The sequence below is a fragment of the Moschus berezovskii genome, chromosome 11, assembly GCF_049115385.1.
Source record: "Moschus berezovskii isolate FMDL1 chromosome 11, NW_MosBer_1.0, whole genome shotgun sequence".
NCBI lineage: Eukaryota > Metazoa > Chordata > Mammalia > Artiodactyla > Moschidae > Moschus > Moschus berezovskii.
The window spans coordinates 31341223-31364177 of record NC_142470.1 but is presented as its reverse complement, the minus strand read 5'-3'; the positions used below and the strand labels follow the sequence as shown (position 1 = coordinate 31364177).

General features: G+C 47.4%; 1 protein-coding gene across 3 annotated transcripts in view; it reads left to right on the top strand.

The window, feature by feature from the left end:
- LOC148776108 (uncharacterized) overlaps positions 1–22955 on the top strand; it is a 394223-nt gene that overhangs the window by 18563 nt on the left and 352705 nt on the right. Inside the window, exons 1-2 of one of the 3 annotated variants that reach the window (XR_016038541.1) lie at positions 8222–8313; positions 11829–12112. The exons of the other annotated variants lie outside the window; for them this stretch is intronic. The gene's annotated coding sequence lies outside the window, so the exon portion shown is untranslated. Of the gene's footprint in view, positions 1–8221; positions 8314–11828; positions 12113–22955 lie in introns of those variants that run through there. 3 annotated transcript variants of the gene reach the window in all.

Genomic DNA, 22955 nt, shown 5'->3' with positions numbered 1-22955 from the left:
GATTTTAGTTTTAAATTCTTTTATTGTTTCTTTAGTGTTAGCCTAGGGTAGGAGCTGGCATACTTTTTCTGTAAAAGGACAGATAGTAAATATTTTAGGTGTTGAGGGCCACGTACAAGTCTCTCACTCCCCTCCTCTCCCCAACCTGTTCCCCCTCCCCCTGTCCTCCTCCCTTTCCTCCTCCTTCTTTACCTTCTCTTCAACTATTCTTAAAAATGTAAAACCATTCTTAGCTCCTCAGTTGAACAAAATAGGCTGTGGAACAGATTTAGATATGAGTGGATAGTTTACCAAACTCTGCTCGAGATTTACCCCAGGCCTTCAACACAATCTACTCTTCAATGAATAATTTTTCAAATTCCTGAACAATATATGAACTTAACAACAATTTAATTCCATTTACCCACTTTTCTTCTTCCTTTCATGCTATTTTGAGCATGTATTTTACTTCTCTATGTCTTTAAAATCCCCCAAGACACTGTTATTTTTGCTGTTTTAAATAGCCAATAATTCATTTTGATTTACTTTTAAACTTACCATTTCTGGTGCTCTTTATTGCATTTTGTATTACTGTTCTTCCAACTTGGATTATTTTGTCTGACTAACTTCCTTTACTATTTCTTTTAGAGTATGTATCTGTTGATGATCCATTTTCTTAATTTTTACTTGCTTAACATGTTTGTCTTAATCTTAAAGGATATTTCTACTGGATAGACTAACGATTCTAGACTAACATTTTCCCCCACCGTCAACTTCTCTCAGCATTTTAGCTTTGTCATTCTAGTTTTCTGGCTTCTATTGTTTGTGCTGAGTGGGTCTTATTGTTGCTCCTAATGTATGCCTTTTCCTCCTCTGGCTATTTTAGAATTTTGCTTTTTGTCTTTTGCTTTCTGAAGCTTTACTGTGATGTGTTTTTGTGTAGTTTTTTGTTTTTATGTGTTAGATCTTGTTAGAGTTACTTGAGTCTGTATACTCATGTCATTCTTGGTCTTTATTTCTTCAGATATGCAGTTTCCCCCATTTCTCTTCCCTGTCTCTGGGATTCAGATGTCACAGTGGTTATTTTCACTGTGTCTCTTATGTTCTTTTCTATCTTTCTCTATATCTCTTTGTGTGAGTATGTATATCCATGTGTGTGTGTAATCTTTTCTTTCCTGCATCAATTTCATTGTTTTCTAATATACTAATTCTCTTTTCTGCTGTGTCTAATCTGCTTCTCTGTTCATAAAATTCTCCAGGCAGGAATACTGGAGTGGGTAACCATCCCCTTCTCCAAGGGATCTTCCCAACTGAGGGATTGAACCTGTTTTTCCGACATCACAGGCAGATTCTTTACCATCTGAGCCACCAGGGAGGTCCCACTATTAAACCTATTTCAAGCTATGGTTTTTCCAGTAGTCATGTATGGATGTGAGAGTTGGACCATAAAGAAAGCTGAGCACTGAAAACTGATGCTTTTGAACTGTGATGTTGGAGAAGACTCTTGAGAGTCTCTTGGACTGCAAGGAGATCCAACCAGTACATCCTAAAGGAAATCAGTCCTGAATATTCATTGGAAGGACTGATGCTGAAGCTGAAGCTCCAATACTTTGGCCACCTGATGTGAAGAGCTGACTCATTGGAAGGACCCTGATGCTGGGAAAGATTGAAGGCAGGAGGAGAAGGGGACGACAGAGGATGAGATGGTTGGATTGCAACACTGACTTAATGGACATGAGTTTGAGCAAGCTCCGGTAGTTGGTGATGGACAGGGAAGCCTGGTGTGCTATGGTCCATGGGGTCTCAAAGAGTCACAGACTCAAGGACATGACCGTGCTACTGAACTAACTAATAACCTATTTATTGAATATTTAATTTTTGTTATTGTATCTTTCAGTTCTAGAATTTCATCTGTTTCTTTTGAAATAGATTGTAGTTTTCTATCTTTTCATGTATTTGTTTGAACAGATTAATCCTAGTTTGATAAAATCTTAGGTAATTATAGTATCTTAGTCACTTATATGTATCTTTCTAAAGTCTTTGTCTTTTTTTAAATGTTGGCTTTATTTTCTGTGTCCTGGAATGCTGGATAATTTTTGATTAAATACTGGATATTGTGAATGAAAAAATGTTGAGGGTCTGAATGATGTTACTTTCCTTTAGAGAGGATTTTTCTTTTTTCCCTAGCGGGTAAAGAGTGGGAAATTCACCTTGATCCTGTCAGAAACTGAGGCTGGATTTTGGGCTTTGTGAGCTCTAGTCCCTCTCTGCTTTGTCTTTTCTCTTAGTGTTTAATCCTTGAGCTGTCTCAGTGAAAATCTAGGTTATTTACCAAAACCTCTCCTCCTTGGTGGGCCCTGAATGCCAATATTTTTTCTTTCTAACACTTTGAGATTGCTCAAACTCTGACGGGTTTCCCAGCCTTTTAGAAGCTGTTTATTGCCTAGTTTCTTGGCCTCTTGCCTATCTCATGGAAAGCTTAAGAAGGAGAAAATTCCTTGAGGGGAATTCAAATGCGGAATGCCTGACTTATTTCTATATGGGCCCTTTCTCCAGGAAAAGAGTTCTCCCTGCTCTGGCTTCCTAGGTAGCATTGAATTCCAGTTTGTCTTCTCAGACCAGCGAGGCTGCTGTGGTTCTAGACTTATATTTCTTCTCTGTCTCAGCGATGCCCCTTGAGAACTGGCAAATGCCCTGAAGGGAAAACATGGGGGACATTTAGGGTTTTCTCACTGCGTTTCCCTTTTCTCCGGAATCTTGGCCCCTAAAGTCCTGGCTGCTTTCGATACTCTCCTATGACTCCAAACAGCTGTTTTCTGCAATATATTTAGCTTTTATAGTTGCTCTCAGCAGGATGGTTAACCTGATACAAGCTACTCTGTCAAAGACAGAAGCCAACATCTCCAGGTATTTATTTTTAAAAGTGGTTTCCAGGACATGTCCTGAGGCCACTGCACATTTAACTCTGTCTCCTGCTTTACTTTGAAGCATCCCCAGCAGAGGACTGGCAAGGTCTTCTGTCATCTTCAACACCATTGATAATAAATTATTAAGTTCTATTTAATACATGTTATAATTATTAACTATTTTGTAAGTATTTTGAAGTTGAGATTAATATTCCAAGCATTGTCTTTCTCAACCAGATCACTCAGTTTACTATAATGCTGATTCTCTACGAAATAAAGTTTCCCATGTTTCAGTTTATAACCACACACACACACACACCATTTCTCTTCCCGCCCCCTGGAAACCTTAACCTGAGCTGATATTCTGAGCCTGCTGTTACGGTGTCATGTGCCTATGGCCAGGCATCTTTCAACTCCTGGCCCTCAGCTTCTTCATTTGGAATATGAGGTCAGAATGGGGAATGGGGTGGGACTAGGCAAGGTCACAGGGTCCTTCTGGTTCTGATGGTCAATCTGTCTTTTCTGCCTTGTTTTGAGGACTCCTTGGTGGAACAATCAGACACTTAGACTGCTCTGAGTGATATGGATCCTCACTTGGACCAGAGAACTCACTCCCCAAGTCAGCTAGTCTCGTGACGGTGGGGCCAGTCCCCTCTGGGACATGGGGGCCGAGTGGACTGGGCTGGGGCTGTGTTCCTGGACAGGCAGGTGCCCTGGGCAGTGGGCCTCCCCGGGAGCTGTACCTCTGTGTAAATGACAGAATGAGAGATAACATCTCATGCTGCACCCTGCCCCACTCCCCCAGCCCTGCATCATTCAACCATCTCAGACAGGAATTTCAAATCTATAGGTGGTTGCTTCTCAAACTTGTTCATAATGTTCCTTATCCCGTTCTTTCTGGATATGCTGTTTTGTAAGAAATGTCTGAAAAGACTGACCTCTCCATTGCCTAATAATAGTTTAAGAATCTTCACTTTCGAATCAGTCCCTGGGCTGCACCTGAGCTTGTTTCCTCCCTTCTCCTGTTCAGTGCATGGGACAGTGATGATGGCTGCTCTTCCAGGCTCCCCTGTCGGCAGGCTCCTGGCTGGTTCTGGCCAATGAGAAGCTCTGGAGGGAAACTGAGGGCAAGAAGAAGGGAGAAGCAGGCATATTTCTCTCCTTTACTCTGTGCCTTGGATTGAGTATGTCCTTGGTGAAAGCTGCAAGTTCCATATCCCCAGTTCTTCATGCATAGGTTCAGTGTGGTTTTCAGCATCTATTGGGGGACCCCGGCTCCCGGCTCAGTAGCTCTGTGGCTTTTCTTTATCCCTCCAGCTGAAGAATGGCCATAGTTTCCACTGCATTCATCTCTAGGGTCCCTTACCACCCCCTGTTGTCTCCCTGTTCTCTTTTCTCATGTGGAATACTAATGTGTCATCAAATCCCCTGTGTGTGACTACTTAGGAGGACTTGCAGCTTTCCTCTTTAGAGCCCAACTAATTGAGTTGTTAAGGGATGCCCTGGTGGCTCAGCTGGTAAAGAACCTGCCTGCAATGCAGGAGACCCAGGTTTGATCCCTGGGTCAGGAAGATCCCCTGGAAAAGGAGATGGCAAGCCACTCCAGTATTCTTCCCTAGGGAATCCCATGAACAGAGGAGCCTGGTGGGCTGTACTCCATGGAGTCACGAGAGCCCCACATGACTTAGCAACTAGACTACCGCTACCAACTGAGTTGCTAAAGCTCTCCTCAAACATCTTTTTCTTGCCTGTGTATCTAATTTAAGCGCCACTGAAGCACATTCACCTTCATTTCCTTGATCACCTCCTAAGGCAGACAGAATTCATTTATTCATTCCTTCGATAAATATTTATTAGGACACTCCTCAGTACCTAGCCAAGGATTCTGCTCAGGGACACAGCTGTGAACAAAGCAGACAATGTCTCTGGCCTTGAAGCACTCACAGCTTTGGGGGCCAGACCGTCTCGAATCCTGAGTACAGAGTGTGTTGAGAAAGAGCCACTATTGGAATGTGCAGACTTAGGAGACAAACAGACCTGGGCTCAGACTTCAACTCGAGGCTCTGTGACGCGGGCACGGGGCTCCTTACTCCCAGTTTCCTCTTTAAAAGAGCTCCCAGTTTTTCAGTTCACAACCACTCGGTGTGTTCAGTGAGGACGCCAACGCTCCTAATTTCACAGGACCGTTGGTGATGAAACGCGTTGCTATTAGAGAAAGAAACAGAGGCCCAGCAAGCAAACTCATATCAAGGTTTATTTTAAAAAGCAGCTTCCATGGAGCATACATTCAGCACTGCAGAGAGTCAGGTCAGAAAGGTGAGGTGGTGAGGCTAGAAATGAGGCATAAAATCCAAAGCTTGGATAAAGACAATTGCTGGGAGGGACACTGGTCATAAGGGTGGAATTATATCCTTGGCGATTTCTGCTGGCAGCGAAGCCAGAGCTGCAGTGGTCTGCATGCACCTGAAAGTGAGTTCCTTTTTTCCTCTCTGCTTGACCGAGATGTCACTACCTCCAAGAAGGGCTCACTGACTTCTAGTCTGGGCTGGGCCTCTCCGTGCTCTTCCCTTCATTGTTGTGATCATGGCCATCCTCATTGTCTTTGTCACCATCGTGGAGTGGAGCAGCCACTGTGCTCCAGATGTTACGCTATGGCTTCTCATGGCAGAGTCTGGGTCAGTTCCAGTGCTTTTGTTATTTCTCCTCATCATTAAGACTGAAACCTCCAGTGGTTTCCAGAGGGGGAGGAAAGGTGTGCGTTGTTGTCGTTCAGTCGCTCAGTTGTGTCCAACCCTTTGTGACCACATGGACTGCAGCACACCAGGCTTCCCTGTCCTTCACTATCTCTTGGAGTTTGCTAAAACTCGTCCGTTGAGTCGATGATGCCATCCAGCCATCTCATCCTCTGTTGCCCCCTTCTCCTCCTGCCCTCAGTCTTTCCCAGCATCAGGGTCTTTTCCAATGAGTCGGCTCTTCACATCAGGTGGCCAAAGTATTGGAGCTTCAGCTTTAGCATCAGTCCTTCCAATGAATATTCAGGGTTGATTTCCTTTAGGATGGACTGGTTTGATCTCCTTGCTGTCCGAGGGACTCTTAAGAGTCTTCTCCAATACCACAATTCAAAAGCATCAATTCTTCAGTGCTCAGCCTTCTTTATGGTCCAACTCTCACACCTGTACATGACTACTGGAAAAACCATAGCTCTAACTATGTATGTGTGTATGTAAATCTGCATCTGCCACAATAATTTAAATTTGAGGACATCAAATCATCAAAGATTCATAGTTAAACTAGGCTGAATATGGTTCCAGAAGTAACTGTATTGTGAGTTTTTAAAAATTCATATGTCATACCAGTTAGAGGCACACAGGTGTTGGCTGTAGTCAGAGTTCAAAGGGCCTGGCTTTGTTACTTTGTTTTCATCCTTGAGGCTGCATGTGGCAAGTCTCCGCCTGCAGCTCTGGACCCGTTTTTCCTGCTTCTCTCTTGGCCCCCTGCTTGACCTGCTCTTAGTTCTCCTTGTGGCTCAATCATCTCTTTAGATTCAGATTTAAACGAATCACTTACTTACATTTTGCTCTCAATTTTTAAGCCTTCTACAAACAACATCCTAATAGCATTAAATAATTGCAAAATCTAATAAAAACCAGTCTTAACCTCATTGGGATCTCATTAAGGATAGGGCTGCTCTTTTCACTAAATTGTTGATAATTATTTTGTCTGGTTTGGTTTAGTTTGTGCTGCCCAGGAGAGCAGAGTCATAGAGTCATAGAATGTGGGTTTACACACTCCGAAAAATTTTCACCCACGTTCCTAAATTTAACAGATGAAGACAATTAAGTCCAAAGAAGGGAAAGGACTTTTTCAGAGCTGTGCACGAGACATGAGGCCACTAAGAACCAGAACTCAGGCCCTCTGCCCCTTAGTCTGGCATCTCCCCTGCAAGATCTGGGCTTTGGGTTTCAGGCACTGATTTATGAATTGTGACGAGTGTGTCATCAGTCGAGTGATCACTAGCTCTTCGGCTGGGGGCTCCTTCACTCAGCAACTCCACGGCCTTGGGATGGACACTGGCAGGTTTGAGAGATGCAGAAAGGAAGGGGCCCTACCCTCTGGAAACCTGAAGCCTCCAGGGATGAGATTTTCACGTAAAGGATGAGAGGCAGTCTCCTTCAGTGCTGCTCACCCGTCTTTTCCACATTGGCCCATGGTTGGCTTCTCTTCCAGTTCCATTCAGCACAGGCAGGCGTGTTGACAAAGCCTTCCCATGGCCGCGGTGCTGAGACAGCGGTGAACTCCTGGTCCACCATCACGAATGATCTCTCCATCCTGAGGACTCATTTGGTAGGAGTGGGAAGTTTGACAAGGCAAAGAGAGAGAAGTTGGAAGAAGGCTCAGGCAGGAAGTGATTTATGATTTATGAATGCACAGATTCTGGCATCTCTCTCGAAAAGAAGAAAATCCCGCCGCTAATAATAATTATGCCAGCTTTTGTACAGCACTTTGCAGTTGACGACGTGCTTTTGAATCCATTATCTCATCTCGGCGTGTCTGTGGGAAACTGGGGAGTGGGAGCAGGAGAGCTGGCATCCTTGGGGAATTAGCAGCCTTTGTTTCCCTCGGAGTCCAGCCTGGCAGGTGGGTGGGTGCTATTGCAGTGGATGGGTGGGTGCTGAAGTTATTCTTGCTCTGAACGTCCGGTCTAGGGTGACCCCCGTCTGAGTTTCTGTTTCCCCAAGGAAACAGCTGTTTCTCTCCAGACCATAAACTGGAGTCTGTTCAAGTTGTCCTCCCTGGGGCTTCATTTATCCTTGAGTTGAATGCTTGACTGGTGTACTGGGCACACTTTCTGGCCCCTGCCACCCACTCCGAGGAGGTCTGGGCTCTGACCTTGTGCCTGTAGCTGTGGGTAGATTCCTCCTTCAACAAAGCTGGACCCTCACGGGGACAGAGTTGTTGCCCCTGGTTGGACTTTGTCAAGCACCACAGTCCCCAGATTCCTAATGCCTCCTGTGACCTGTGGAGGGGCTGAATGTAACTGGCAAGTGGTAGAATGTGCAGGAAAATTCAGCTTTAAAAATGTTTGCATAACTAGTCTCATCTTGCTTTCTTGATGATGGCAGGGAAGACAGCAGTCACAAAAAATACAAATATCGCCACGACCACTGTGCTGTATGCTCAGTTGCTCAGTTGTGTCCAACTCTTTGTGACCCAATGGACGGTAGCCTGCCAGGCGCCTCTGTCCATGGAATTTCCCAGGCAAGAATACTCAAGTGGGTTACCATTTCCTCTTCCAGGGGATCTTCCCAACCCAGGGATTGAACCCGTGTCTCCTGTGTTGGCAGGTGGATTCTTTACCACTGATCCATTGAGGAACCTCCACTACCACCAACACCACCAAAAACCATCTTTAACCTTGACAAAGAAGGTAGCGTGTGTTTTTTTTTTTTCTGGTTGAAAGAGTGCCCCTCCACTCCAGTAAATAAATCAATTAAAATCACATTCTCCTTCAGGTCTGTGACTTCCCTAAAGAAGGCTTTTTTTCCCTTTCCTTCTCCTGCTCACTTTCCTGAGAGGATGTCTGGGTTCAGGACATCTCATGTCTCCCTCTTTGATGGACTAGCCTGGTCCACGCACGGTCATCCGGCTGAGCCGCTTGCCCGCTTGTCCTGGGGCAGCCTCTGGCCTCAGCATTTCTACCACTGAAAACTCTGCTGCTGGGGGTGGGGGCTCGTGGTCTGTGTTCTGGGCACAGGCAGTGTGTGATGGTGGGTCCTGGGGCTTGGTGCGGGGGAGCCTTTCGGGTCCTGATGCAACATTCCTAGGATAGCAGGAGAGGCGCAGTAAGGGCCGTCTTGGGCTGTTAGACCATTCTTCATTCATCACTTCTAACTTCCCACCCTGTACTGTGGTGTACCACTTGCCTAAGTGATGTTTTTTTTTTTTTTTTTTCCTGCAGACACTCTGATTTCCTGAGATACCGCCTTGGGAAGTCAGGAGTAAGCTACGGCATGGTAGGGTTCCCCTGCACTCCTGTCTGGTTCAGTTCAGTTTAGTCGCTCAGTCGTGTCTGACTCTTTGTAACCCCGTAGACTACAGCACGCCAGGCTTTCCTGTCCATCACCAACTCCCAGAGCTTACTCAAACTCATGTCCATTGCGTCAGCAATGCCATCCAACCATCTCATCCTCTGTTGTCGCCTTCTCCCACCTTCAATCTTTCCCAGCATCAGGGTCTTTTCCAATGAGTTGGTTCTTTGTATCAGGTGGCCAAAGTATTGGAATTTCAGCTTCAGCATCAGTCCTTCCAATGAATATTCAGGACTGATTTCCTTTAGGATGGACTGGTTGGCTCTCTTTGCAGTCCAAGGGACTCTCAAGAGTCTTCTTCAACACCACAGTTCCAAAGCATCAATTCTTTGGTGCTCAACTTTCTTTACAGTCCAACTCTCATATCCATACATGACTACTGGAAAAACCATAGCTTTGACTAGATGGGCCTTTGTCAGCCAAGTAATGTCTCTGCTTTCTAATATGCTGTCTAGGTTGGTCATAGCTTTTCTTCCAAGGAGCAAGCGTCTTTTAATTTCATGGCTACAGTCATTTTGGAGCCCAAGAAAATAAAGTCTGTCACTGTTTCCATTGTTTCCCCACCTATTTGCCATGAAGTGATGGGATTGGTGCCCTGATCTTAGTTTTCTGAATGTTGAGTTTTAAGCCAACTTTTTCACTCTCCTCTTTCATTTTCATCAAGAGGCTCTTTAGTCCTGTCTGGAGACCCTACCAATTTTCCTTCTGACCCCAGAGATTTCAGCCACTGGAGGGAGCCAGTGGCCTCATCTCTGTGCTTCTCTCAGTATGGGTTTCTGCATTAACCATGAAGGGGGGTTCTAAATACTTGAGTTTTCAGGTAGTTGGGGACATCTTTACGTCATACCCTGCCTCTCTGTTCTGTGACTTTCTTTGAAGCCTTCTTCCCTCTTCACTGGACAACAAACTTGATTATCTAGCCTGGTAAAAGAAAATCAGATCCATGAAATTACACTGGGAGTCACTTCCAAAAAATTTCGGTGCTTCATATACCAATGTCGCCATGGATTCCTGAGCCCTTTGGACACTGTAATTCAGTCACCTTCTTTGAGTCAGGTTCCTACAGCCCAGCTCTACCTGGCCAGGCCCTATCCTCTCTTCACAAGGCCTCAGCATGACTGATCCACAGGTACTTTCCCATCCTCAGGTTTCTTTATGGGCCCAGCCTACTTAAAACAGACTGATTTGCCAAAAATTGGGCTGGCAAGTACTCTGAATCGAATTTCAGCAAGGTTTACTATCTTGATTTCCATGTCTCTCTTTGTATGCTCTCAAACCAGGAAAAGTTCACCCTCCAGATAGGCTTTTAAATAAAATAACACATTTTTGTTAATTCAGCGACTAACCTTTCACTAAACAGATAGAGCCAGAGGCAGTCTGTACCCTGCAATTTTTGCGCCCCTTATGATCTTTTAAAATAAAGATGAGGAGTGGGCAGTAAATGCCATGGCTTTATGAGAATCAGCTAGCCTGGGGAATTGGCGTGGGGAGAAGAGGGGCTTATGCTTTATTTTGGATGATTTGTAAAGCTGCTCTCTCATTGTCCCCAAATACCTATATGGCTCGAAGCTTGGCATAGGAGGGCAAGGCATGCATTCTGATAAATGGTGTTATGATTTTAGGCTGATTGGTCCACACGTTTGCAATGAACGTGGAGTCAGGACAGAGTTCGGTGGATCTTGTTCAGGGTTTCAGGTGGAATCATGGGGTGGACAGATGTCCACACATGACTCAGGTCAGGTGAGGTTCTGCCTGAAGACAGAGCCTTTGCTCCTGCTGGCCCCTTCCAGGGCTTACCCATCGCCCTGCCTACTGGGTCCTCACTCTTCTCTGCACCTTATCTGCACTGGTCTCCCCAACGCCAAGCACATCCTCCCTGCCAGCCTTGGAGCTGCGCTTGTGCCCGTTCTCGGCTGTGCTCTCTGAATCCTCTGGGACCCTCCCAGCTCAAGGTCTTCTCCCCTCTGTGCTTGTCCCCACCACCTCTGCGCAGCGCTGTCTCCCCCGAGCTCCTGCAAGGTTGAGTTCTGTGTTATCTGGCCTTGGATGCACGCGGACTGTCTTTCCTGTGAACTTTGCCTGTGCCCCTGTCTCTGGTCTTCCTGAGACTGTTCGGTCGCTAAGTCCTGTCCAACTCTTTGCGACCCCATGGACTGCAGCACGCCAGGCTTCCCTGTCCTCCGCTATCTCCCAGAGCTTGCTCAAACCCATGTCCACTGAGTCAGTGATGCCATCCAACCATCTCGTCCTCTGTCGTCCCCTTCTCCTCCTGCCTTCAGTCTTTCCCAGCATCAGGGTCTTTTCCAACGAGTCGGCTCTTTGCATCAGGTGGCCTGGGGCTGGCTTTTCCTCTCCTCTCTTTGGCATCATCCACCATGGGTCTTGGCCCCTCGTCATGATCAAGAACTGATGACCGGGTGATTGGTGACATTTTTCTTTTCCTGTTGACACTAGTTCATTTATATCTGAGTCACCCTTATCATTCAGGAATGACAGGACAAAGCTGCTTCTGAACAAAGTGAACAAATGAAAAAACCCATGCTAATTCTTGCCTTCCTAACTTAGACTGTCAGCCACCCACAGCCGCCATGGTGGGGCCTGTGGCGGACAGAAGAGACTGAGTCATCTCATTCATAAACAGAGAAAGTTAGAGTTGCCTTGGCCTCTGGGAAGGGATTCATGAGAAGCCTTTTGTTTTCACCCAGCTTTTCCTGAAAAATCATGGAAACAATGTGATTGTTTCTCAGAAATACAGAAATATACCATCTTTTCTTAATGGGCCCAGAGCAAATATTTTTAGTAGGGGCTGATTTTTTTGCAGAAAAATAAGACTTGGGGATTTTTTTCCCTGCAGACACGTACTGGACAAAAGACGTCTCTTCTATCAGCGAGTGATGATGGTGAAGATGGTGATGGAGGTGTATATGGATGGTCAAAACTGGCTGGACCTGTTCCTTCCCCTTTGTACCTGAGTGTGGACACAAGGAGCTTCTGTTTCTTGTTTTTAACCCTGAGAGCATCATTCCGGTCTTGTTGCCGGTCAGTGATGGCTGTGTTGTAACAACATTTCTGCTGCAGCGGTGACCTAGCGATGTGAAGTCTGACTGCCTCATAGGAGGATGTTTCCCTCTTTTAGGGGTGAGCCCACTTGCTGTCTTGAGTCTGGCCTGCTGCCCCAGCTTCCTTTGCTCTCACCTGATCCACGGGATACACTCAGGTTTGTGTATCTGCACACACAGAATCAAACCTGTGGTTGACTATAAGAAAAGTTGCTCAAAGTTTTATTGACATGGGACCAAATGGCTCGTATCATCTGTGAGTTTGTTCCCTCTCCAAACTGACAGAATTGACTTGTTGTTTTGACACTTGGGAGGCACAGATACAGAGAAAAACTTCAAAAGCTTCAGAGATCTCCCCAGGTGATTGCATCCGTACCCATGCCTTTAAATGCCACCTCCCTGCTGACAGTCCCTGATTTGCATCTTAGGAAGTCTCTTCTCAGAGCTCCAGGCTCCTATCCAGTTGCTGGTCTGACCTTTCCAGGTGGGGGTTACACAGGCGTCTTAAACCAACAGTGTCTCTAACAGAGCTCTTGACATTTCCCCAAACCCGTTTCTTCTCCCCGCTTCCACCTCAGTAGATGGCACTGTCCTTTCCCTGGTTACACAAATCCAAATCTAGGAGCCACCTGTGGTGTAGCCCTCTTCTTTATGCCTTCTCTGCAAAGTGACTCTCTTCACCTTGTCCTTCATGGGCATCTCCTCCCAGACCCCCTGAGAGCCTCCCAGTAGAGTTTCCTGCCTCTTCTCTTGCTCTGCAGTTCATCCTCCACACAGCAGTCTTTTTAAAACTTAAATTGGATCCCACCACTCTCCTTTCTAAAACTTTTCACTGAATTTAATTGCACTGAAAATAAAACCCAAACTCCTTATCTTGGTTGGTTAGGCCCTTCCTGATCCAGCCCTGGCACCTCTGCAGTCCTGCCTGGTACCCCTCCCCCATCTCTGCATTCCAGCCAGAGTGGCTCCTCTTCCCCTCCGCCACCCCTTCCTGGACCATACCAGGCTCTTCCTCCCCAAAGGCCTTGCTCAGGCCATTCCCTCTGCAGGGAACAGACTCCCTCTGACCACTCGGCTTGGCTCTTTCTTAGAATTGCAGCTGAAAACCCCATCTTAGGGAGGATGCTCCTGACTATTCCGGTGAGTTTATTCTTTGCCCACTTGGATGTCCTCTATCACTGCCCCCTCTTAGTTTTACTCCCAGCACTTTAGCTTTGGGGATTACTTAGTTGTCTCCTTGTTTAGTGTCTGGTTTCGTCTCTGGGCCGAGTTCTGGGTGACAGTGCTGTATTTATCTTGTTCACCTGGACCCATAGTACTCAAACGTTTGCTGAAGAAACACTGAAGACATGCAGAACAGGGCTAGTAGTAACACCACTCAGGCACTGCCCCACTGGGTTGAAAGAGATCACGGGTATGAAAGTGATCTGGGCAAACTGAATAGAGGCGTGGGTGATATCCGTGGTTAACTGAGCACATGGATAACCAGCATGAGGTGTAGGAATAAGGCTCTATGCTTGATGGAAAACTAAAGAGCTACTTTGCTCTTCTAATTCTAGGAGTAGAGTGAATCTGAGAGCTGGTTCCAACCCAACAGTGATGCAGTAGGACAGCAATATAATGTATATTCCTCTTTGCCTTGGCTGTTAAGAACCTTACAGGTAAATTGGGATGATTGTCATGCAAAAATTAGCTCAAAATGTTCCGTTAAAAACAGATAATGTTTTGTGAAAGTACCTAGCACCCTGCCTGAAACATGGAAGAAGCTCAAAATTAAACAGTCATATGTGAATCATCTGGGATTTGATTGTATTTTTCAGAATAAACTACTTCCTGTTTTCTTTGGAGGGAGGGAAAACATCAAGCAGTTTTGTTCTGTTTTTTTTTTTTACTATAAAAATAAAATTATTCATCACAGCCCAAAGTGGAAAGAGCCCAAATGTCCATCAACTGATAAATAGATAAAATGTATATATCCATGCCATGGAATATTATTATAAAAAGAAATTAAGTACTGACACATACTACAACATCAATGAACCTTGAGAACACGATGCTAAGGGAAAGAAGCCAGTCACTAAAGACCACAGATTGTATGATTGCTTTTACATGAAATGTCCAGCATGGGCAAATCCATGGAGATGAAAAGAGTAGCTTGATTGTTGCCGAGGGCTGGGGGATTGGGAGGGAATGAGTGTGAACGGCGGTAGAGTTTCTACGTGGGGTCAGGAAAATGGTGGTGGTGATGGATGTACAAGTCTATGAATATGGGAAAAACTCACTGAATTGCACTTTAAATGGGCGAATTGTATGGAATATGAATTACATTTCAATAAAGCTATTAGCATGGATTAGTTAAACGAGAGTAAGAGTACCCCTGGCTCCCGGATGGTGGCAGGACTGAACAGGCCGTTCAGAGTGGGTGTGAATAAAAGGCTAGCTTTGGCTGGATGTGAATGAAAAGTCCTCCGTCTCCCTCTCCTTCTGTCTTCATCCCTTCCTGCTTCCCGTCTTCACTTGAACTCTTTTCTCAGCGTTCTTCTAGAGACCCCCAGCCCAGAGATAAGGTAGACAGACCCTTCGTCCTCAGAGACCTTTGTTTGGGGCCAGAGCAGGGTGGAAAGAAGATCCGGAAATCAGTCAAGACTGAACCTAACTTCCTGGGCCCCGATAGAGTGTCCTGGGGATTCTGGCCAGAGAGAATGTCTTCGTGAGGAGGAGCGCCTTTGGTCTAAGCAAAGGCTGGTCTAGTCTTCACTGCTATGCCAGTTCAGCAGTCACTGTGTCTGGTACTCAGGAAACAGAGATGAATAGGAGAGTGTGCGCCCAAGGGGTGGGTGGGACACGTGACCCAACTGTGGTAGGGGCTGGGAGTGCGCTGCTGTGGATAGGGGCAGGGTTGTGGGGTGGTGGTCCTGAGTGGCTTCCTGCGCGGTCAGTGCCAGAACGATGAGGCTGCTCGTCTTGGCAGAGCTGCCCGGAGACCTTGCAGAGGGCTCAGTTTGGGGCGGGCCACACAGCCTTCCTGGCCCCGCCAAGGCAGCTTGGCGGCGTCCTCCTTGCCCCGGGGCAGGCGATCTGCTGCGAACTTCTGGCTGGGAGCGGCTTGAGGCCGGAGGGGCTCCTCCGCTGAGGCACGGGTTTTTCCCTCGCCCGGGTGCGGTGGCCCTGCTCCCCAGAAGGGAGCAGGTCACCACTTCCCCCTCGGGCGAGGCTCGCGGTCCAGGCGGGAGCGTCTGCCGGCGGGAATGCTCGCCGGCTAGCCCCGGGCGCAGTACGGGATGCTCGCCGCTAGAGGGAGCGCCGCATCATTCTCCGCCACCGCGCGGGGCTCCCAGCTGCAGCCGGACCTGGCGGCCGCCGGGGCTTGGGGTTTCTTGGGAAACGCGCTCCTTGGACCTTTCCCATGTAACGATTTCTCAGAAGCAGCTGGACTCAAGCATCCTCAGTGTTGTTTGTCGCGAATTTGCAGAGCCCTTGAGTACGGGATGCGGCCTCAGGCCTGTTGCAAACCCTGGTGGTGGTGGTGGAGCGGGCGTCAGGGGCTGCAGAGGGGATTCTGGCAGCTCCCAGCAGCTGTCCTTTGCTCCTTGTGTCCGAGGACCCGGCAAAGGCCTCCTGTGTCCCCTGCGGGAAGCTTGCCCTGGCCCTTGGAGCTGCAAGGGACAGGCCCCGTGTTCTGCGCAGATTCTCAACTCTCTGCCACCTGGGGACGGGGGGTAGGGGGGGAGTTTAGTGCTTCATAGGAGGGAGGGATGAGGAGCAGGAAAAAAACTGAGGCCGGGCTGGTAGGATGAGTAGTAGCTGGTGTCAGAGACCTTGGGACAGGGTCTCCCGATGTCACAAACGCGGCGCCCCTGGAGTTGATGAGCAACGTGGGGGTGGGTTAGAGAGGCAGTACCCATGTTTCGCAAGAATGGCTCTGCCGTGACCTTTTTGGCATGGCCCTCAGGTCAAGGGCAACAAAAGTTTACTTGTGTATGCTCCTAATTTCCGGCCACGAAGCTCTCCCACGAGTTCAGGTCAGACTGGCCTCCCGTGGTGACGGCTGGTGCTGCCATCTCTGGACGCAGGGCTGGGACAGGACAGGAAGTGCAGGGCACAAAGCCCTGGTCCTTGGCCACCACCATCATGGCTGCATCCTTAGGCCACATTCTCGACCTTTGGCTGACTCAGGCTCTGCTGGCGGTAGGAGAGGTTTCAGGCCTGTTCTCTCCCTCCAGCACTGACTCCTGGGTTTAGTAGACAGACCGTCCTTTGCAGTCCCTAGACACTGGCAGCCGAGGGGCGATCGGGGACCTGATGTGCTGCTGGAAGCCTGCGCACCGTCTGCGGTGGGAGCAGGTCAGAGCCGGCTTGCTGAGGCTCCTGTCTCTGCCATGGTTAATACTGGTGATTACCATGGTTACCTGAGGCTGGAAGCTCTGACAGGCAAAGGCAGAGCTGGAGAAGGATGTCCTCTTCCTGCTCAGAGCCACATGAAGGCCTCGGCCTCCCTGGGCAGTGTTTTCCTGTCAAATATAAGAGCTGGGACCAGAGAAGATATTCTGCCATGGTTCAGCCGATCCGTACAGCATGCATCACCAAGCACTGGGAACCTTTGGGGGCCCGGTCCTGAGCACAGTCAGTGTCAGGGAGGCAGAAGGGGTGTGTTGACGCTGCCCTTGGTCTGTTCAGTCTTGGGAGGACAGAGAGATAGGAAGAGATGGTTTTTGGGTGCTCTGGGAGCTCTGGGTCCGAGGAGGGATGCCTTTAGAGGACGAGGTGGAGAATGCAGCCTGGACTCTCGGGGATGCAAGGATCACTCTCTGGGCCTGGGTTCCAGTGCCAGATTGAGGCTACGATTGCCCCCTCTCCACATAGGGTGCTGGCCGGGGAGGCAGGACACTTGCTCTGCCTGTGGTTATGAGCTCCGGCTCCTGCTGGGTCCTGATTTCTCCATCTGCAAAATGGGGTTAATGATTACTAATCCCCCACCTACTTCAAGTCTGTGGGGAGGATTTTTTAAATGAATAATTTTGTGCATTGAATTGAGCCAACAGATTTCAAGCCTTTGGAGACAAGGCCTTATTTATTATTATCATCAGCTCACTGAGCAGAAATTCCATTTATCTCCTCTGTTGCCTCTCCAGTGCTGCATGAACCGAGAGCCATAGTATCGTGGTGAGATGGCACAGCCACCCAAATCCTAGGCCTTGGTGTTCCTGGAGGGGCTGGGGAGGCTGAGTGGGGCTTCCCCTGAGCTCCAAGGGGATTCTAGGGCAGAGCAGGGACAACGGGACAGTGTTCCCGTTCAAACACTATAGCAGAAGTCTGAGGCCTCTCCACCAGGTGCCTAGCCTAGGCTATGACAGCTGGAGAAGGAAGCAGGAGCAGAGGGTGGAGGAGAGCCACTCTGAAGTTCTTTTGCTTTGGTTCGTTATCACTGTGGGGCTTCCCTGGTGGCTCAGATGGTAAAGCACCTGCCTGCAATGCTAGGAGACCCGGGTTCGATCCCTGGGTTGGGAAGATCCCCTGAAGGAGGAAATGGCAACCTGCTCCAGTATTCTTGCCTGGAGAATTCCATGGACAGAGGAACCTGGCAGGCTATAGTCCATGGGGTTGCAAAGAATCGGACACAATGGAGTGTGTCACTTTCATTATCACGACTTAAAAAATGAGAAAATGGAGATAAGCAAAAAAGAGAGAATGAAGAAAGAAAATCACTTATATTAAATTAATTAAATTCTAACGCTCAGTTTTGGTAAAGTGACTCTCATAGGAGGTCCCTGTAAATATCCAAGGGAGCAAATGAACTCAGAAGACTGTGATCTGTCTGATAAATATCTGCTAAATTTCTACAAATATAAAAATCATGTATATATATATTAAATACATAAGGTAATTTTTATTTTTTTATTGGAGTATAATTGCTTTACAATGTGGTGTTAGTTTGTGTTGTACAGCAAAGTGAATCAGCTGTATGTATACGTATATCTGGGGCTTCCCTGGTGGCTTAGCTAGTAAAGAATCTGCCTGTAATGTGGGAGACCTGGGTTCGATCCCTGGGTTGGGAAGAACCCCTGGAGAAGGGAACAGCCACCCACTCCAGTATTCTGGCCTAGAGAATTCCATGGATTTTATAGTCCATGGGGTCACAAAGAGTTGGACTGAGCGACTTTCACACATGCACACACATATCCCCTTCCTCGTGAGTGTGCCTCTGGATGCCTGCCCTCCATCCTACCTATCTGGGTCATCACAGCACTGAGCTGGGCCCCCTGAACTGTACAGCATCTCCCCACTAGCTACACATGGTAGTGTGTGTATGTCAATGCTCTTTTCTCCATTCATCCTACTCTCCTCTCCCTACCCCCCTGAGTCCACATTTCCATTCTCTATTCCTGCCCTGCAAATAGGTCCATCAGTAACATTTTTCTAGATTCCATATCAAAGATTATATTTTTAAAGAAAAAAACTAATGTGATTTTCGGGTCACTCTTAAATGGAAAGGAAGTTATAGAGAGCTCCCACATATTCCATGCCCCCTCCCCCTGCATGCACAGCCTCCCCCATGATCAACCTCCCCGAGGGGACAGGTGTTACTGTTGATGAACCTATTCTGATACATCATTATCACTCAAAGCCTGTGGTTTACATTAGGGTTCACTTCTGGTGTACACTCTATGGATTTGGAAACATGCATAATGACATGCGGGGCTTTCCTGGTGACTCAGTGGTAAAGAATCCACCTGCCGTGCAGGAGACTCGGGTTCAATCCCTGGGTGGGGAAAATCCTCTGGAGGAGACACTCTAGTATTCTTGACTGGGAAATCCCATGGACAGAGGAGCCTGGCAGGCTACAGTCCATGGGGTCATAAAGCATCAGACATGGCTTAGTGACTCAACAACAACGTAATGACACACGCCCACTCTTATAGTGCCATACAGGGTTTCACTGCCCTAAAAATCCTCTGTTTTCTATCAGACTTTTCTCCCCCTCTCTAAAGCACATAGAAATGCTCTGCCCATTTTAGTAATAAATAATACAGAAAAGGCAGAGGAACCAGAGATCAAATTGCCAACATCTGCTGGATCATCAAAAAAGCAAGAGAGTTCCAGAAAAAACATCTATTTCTGCTTTATTGACTATGCCAAAGCCTTTGACTGTGCGGATCACAATAAACTGTGGAAAATTTTGAAGGAGACGGGAATACCAGACCACCTGACCTGCCTCTTGAAACCTGTATGCAGGTCAGGAAGCAACAGTTAGAACTGGACATGGAACAACAGACTGGTTCCAAATAGGAAAAGGAGTACGTCAAGGCTGCATATTGTCACCCTGCTTATTTAACTTAAATGCAGAGTACATCATGAGAAATGCTGGGCTGGAAGAAGCACAAGCTGGAATCGAGATTGCCAGGAGAAATCTCAATAACCTCAGATATGCAGATGACACCACCCTTATGGCAGAAAGTGAAGAGGAACTAAAGAGCCTCTTGATGAAAGTGAAAGAGGAGAGTGGAAAAGTTGACTTAAAACTCAACATTCAGAAAGCTAAGATCATGGCATCTAGTCCCATCACTTCATGGCAAATAGATGGGGAAACAGTGGCTGACTTTATTTTTCTGGGTTCCAAAATCACTGCAGATGCTGACTGCAGCCATGAAATTAAAAGATGCTTACTCCTTGGAAGGAAAGTTATGACCAACCTAGATAGCATATTAAAGAACAGAGACATTATTTTGTCAACAAAGATCCATCTAGTCAAGGCTATGGTTTTTCCAGTATTTATGTATTGATGTGAAAGTTGGACTATAAAGAAAGCTGAGCACAGAAAAATTGATGCTTTTGAACTGTGGTGTTGGAGAAGACTCTTGAGAGTCCCTTGGACTGCAAGGAGATCCAACCAGTCCATCCTAAAAGAGATCAGTCCTAGGTGTTCATTGGAAGGAGTGATGTTGAAGCTGAAACTCCAATACTTTGGCCACCTGATGCGAAGAGCTGACTCATTTGAAAAGACCCTGATGCTGGGAAAGATTGAGGGTGGGAGGAGAAGAAGATGAGATGGTTAGATGGCTCAGTGGACATGGATTTGGGTGTACTCCGGGAGTTGGTGATGGACAGGGAGGCCTGGCGTGCTGTGGTTCATGGGGTTGCAAAGAGTCGTACACGTCTGAGTGACTGAAATGAACCGAGCTGAATATATTTTTAAAGATAGGATTGTACCATACATATTGATTTAAAACCTGTTTTCTCTCTGAAAAGTGTAATGAGGATAAGAAGTTTGAAATACCTCCTTCTTGATCACTTGGGTTTGACCCTTGAAGTCTTTGTATTACTCAGGCAAGATCAGGAGGCTGAATTAAGGAAGAAAGACATGACAGGATGAAGGCAGAATCTTCCTGAGGCTGGGTGGGGGAGGAGTCAGAGAAAAGCAAGGGATAAGATAGAGCATCCTTTGGTCCTCTCTTTACCTCTGTGATGCTGGAGAAGACTCGTGAGAATCCCTTGGACTGCAAGGAGATCAAACCAGTCAATCCTAATGGAAATCAACCCTGGATATTCATTGGAAGGACTGATGCTGAAGCTGAAACTCCAATACTTTGACCACCTGATGCGAAGAACTGACTCATTGGAAAAAGACACTGACGCTGGGAAAGATTGAAGGCAGAAGGAGAAGGGGATGACAGAGGATGAGATGGTTGGATGGCACCATCAACTCGATGGACATGAGTTTGAGCAAGCTCTGGGAGTTGGTGATGGACAGGGAGGCCTGGCGTGCTGCGATTCATGGGGTTGCAAAGAGTCAGACATGACTGAGTGAACTGAACTGAACTTACCTCTGTTCTCCACAAAAGCTGTGCCCACCTCCAGGTGTGGGTCTCAGTCATTACCCCCTTTTCCAGAGTACCTTTCTCCTTGGGGAATGTCACTCACCGAAAAAATAGGTGCTTGCTGGGGAAAATACACCTGTATCAGTATCTCTATCTATCTGTATAATCTATATCTACTGATATCTATATCTATCTATGTATCTATATATTTTTGGTCAGGTGAGCCTTGCCAGGTCTTCCTGGCCTCCTAGCAGATCGGCAGGTATCTCCTGTGTATATAAGAACCCTCCTGCATGTGGGCTCAGTAGAGTCCTTTGTTACTTTCAACCTCTGATTATCCATAGCACTTCCTCTGCCTGTCTCATCTGAGCTGACAGCTACTCCTTTATCCCCATAGATCAGATTCTCAAGTGTCCTTGCACCCTGGGCTCTGCTCAAAGGGCCCCCTACTTCCTCACTGGTCCTCTGGTCTCCTCCTGTCCTGTCCCTGTGGTCCAGACCTGTGTGGTGGCCCATGGTAATGGCTGGTGGAGAAGGTGGAAGCAGGGCTACCCTAGCGGGCAGAGCACCAGTCCACCAAGTGGGGTCACATGCACATGTTGGCAAGTCTGGCAGAAACACAGCACAGAGCCCTCCAGCTCCCTGTTGGACAAGACTCCAGGTGTGTCTGGTAACCTCAGGTGGGCTCCGGCTCATCTGGTTAGGATAGTGCTTTGCATTTCTGTCTCCTGAGGGTGTGGTTTGTACCCCTGTTACTCATCACCCAGGATATGTTCCTCAACATTGGGCTGGCAGTTTGGGAGGAAGTGAACCATTTGTTCCTGAAAATCATGGTTGCTGAAGGTTCTGCTTTAAAGTCCTTCTGTCAGAGTTTTGTACTTTTTCTATCTCAGGTGATGTGTCTGAGGGTCTCAGCTGCTCACCTGAGTCACATTTCCTCCTGGTCTGACCCATGTTGGAGGCACAGAACTGCGAGAAAAAGCTGGCTATTGGCCAACAGGCTGGATCACGGGACACATATTTACAAAGAGAAACTCAGTTGGGATGGCATCAAGTTCTCCAGCTGGGCCTTCTTTCCACCAAGGACTGCACGGATCCACATGCACAGATATACACACTTGGATGCACACACTCGGAATGCCAGGGACCTCATTCAAGATCCACATCGCATCATGCCCTTTGCTGCTTAAAGGATCAATCTCTCAGAATTAACTCTGCTGCCTTCACAGCCAAACAGACCCGCTGACCCTCCGCCTGTTCTTTGTGTCTCTCCCCTGTTCACCAGGCCCTGCCACATAGCCTGCCTTCAGCTGCCTTCACATCTCCATCCTTCGTCCCCAAGGGCTGCCTCCTGCCCAGGCAGCTTCCAGGGGTCCTCTTTGCCCTCTTTCTATTGGCCCTCTTCCCAGGCTTCAGGATTCTGCTTTTTGGAGGGGCCTTCCCCTGCCACTCTATCTCACACAGCTTTCCTCTCTTCCTTCTTCCCACTGTCTAGTCCATTTTCTAATTTTTTTGTCTCTTTACTTATTTCTTCTCTGTCTGTCCAAATAGCCTATGTGAGAGCCAGGACCATGTATGTCAACTTTGTTGACCACTGTGTCCCCAGCACCTTGCAGAATGCAGGCCGTGTCATGAGCATTCCATACGTAGTTGGCCAAGGAGTGGTTTAGCAACACTTGTAAGAGTGTCTTGACCTGAGATGATTTTAAGCTCAACCTGAGTAGTTCCTCTCTGGGGAGGGGAAAAGGATCACCCCACTCTGCTAACACAAATGTTGTGGGTCTGGAGTTCTGGGCTGGGTTCTCAATATAAGAAATGCATTAACAAGGAGCATGTGCCTGGAGGAGACTGACTCCAAACCACGGGCTTTGAGGGAAAGACACTCAGGGCTTTTCACTCGTAAAAGGAAAGGCTTAGGTGATACCCTCAGAGCTGGCCACTAACATCTGAGGCATTGCTGTACTGCAGAAGGCTCATTTTGTGTACTTGGAATGGGTTTCTTTGAAGGACGTGGCCTCCCATCATGGAGCTGTTACTAAAAACTTCCCTTGGTGAAGATGTAGGACTAAGTGGTATTTAAAGTTACTTTCAGTCCCACATCCAAAA